Raw genomic sequence first — 1,393 nt, 5'->3', positions numbered from 1 at the left:
CGCTTGAACCCAAGAGGTGGAGGTTGCAGTGAGCTAAGATCACATCACCGCAGCCTGGGCGACAGAGTGAGACTCTGTCTCAAAAAAAAAAAGGAGAGACTTAAGACAGATTCAGTATCTGTAGTGATGGAGAGGAGTGAGGCTACCTCCTGGGGTTTGGTCTGAGCCACCGAGGGTCACAGAGAGCTAGATCAGGCCAGGAAGAGGGTCTCTGCCTAGCCCTGCAGATGTCACCTCCCGAGGCTGGGCTACAGGGGCTCCACACTTGGGCATGGGGAATGCAGACTTGGGGAGGAAAGGACCAGGCTGAAATTCAGACCTGCTGAGGTTGAAATACCAGCAGAAGTTCAAGTAGAAGATAAATCCAGGCAGAGGTGTGGACTGGAGTCCCACCCTGGGGAGCCATCGGCTTGGCAGTGACATCCTGGGTGGCCAGAGCAGATGAGAGGGCAGAGTGAGGCATCTGTGGCCAGTCTCTGAGCAGCAGCAGCAAGGAGCTTAGCGGGGAGGGCAAGGACCAGCCAAGGAGACAGGGACTGAGCAGCCAGCTGGGGAGGAGGCCCAGGAGGGTCGGTGACCTGGAAACCAGCTGCTAACACAGCAGCTCAGATGAGAGCCGAAAAACAAGGACACAGCAACATGCGGAGGTCACCGGGGACCTTGGCAAGGGCAGTTGTGTCAGGGGCGGCCAAGTCTGATGGGAAGGGCTTGAGGAATTGGAGGAGCGGAACTGGACGCTTGAGAAGAGATTTCTTCAAGGAGTTTTGCTGTGGGGGGGTCAAGGGAAGGGGTGCGTGTGCATAGGCACACGCCTGCTAGGAGGACGAACATGCCCGCATGCATGTGAAGGGAGAAGCAAGAGCTGGTGCCGCAGGAGACATGGTTGCGACGGGGTGAGAGGCCAGCACCTCCAGCATGGGGAGCCGGCTGGGGGACTCGGCGGTCACCTGTGGCTGCCTGCAGGATCTACAGGTGCAGAGGCAGGGAGGGGTGGATGAGGCACCAGCCTGGCCCCGTCAGTGTCCTCCAAGCAGAGAGAGCGTGTACACCAAGCGTCTCCACCACTCCTACCTGGCCTGCGAGTGATTTAAGAAGACCGGGGTGGCCAGCCGCAGTGGCTCATGCCTGTAATCCCAACACTGCAGGAGGCTGAGGCGAGTAGATCACCTGAGGTCAGGAGTTTGAGACCAGCCTGGCCAACATGGCGAAACCCCGTCTCTACTAAAAATACAAAAATTAGCCAGGCATGGTGGCACATGCCTGTAATCCCAGCTACTCGGGAGGCTGAGGCAGGACAATCGCTTGAACCCAGGAGGTGGAGGTTGCAGTGAGCCGAGATCACACCATTGCACTCCAGCCTGGGCGACAAGAGCGAAACTCAGTCTCAGAAAAA

The sequence above is a fragment of the Cebus imitator genome, unplaced genomic scaffold (assembly GCF_001604975.1).
Source record: "Cebus imitator isolate Cc_AM_T3 unplaced genomic scaffold, Cebus_imitator-1.0 Scaffold82, whole genome shotgun sequence".
Taxonomy (NCBI): domain Eukaryota; kingdom Metazoa; phylum Chordata; class Mammalia; order Primates; family Cebidae; genus Cebus; species Cebus imitator.
Note: the sequence above shows the minus strand (reverse complement) of the source record.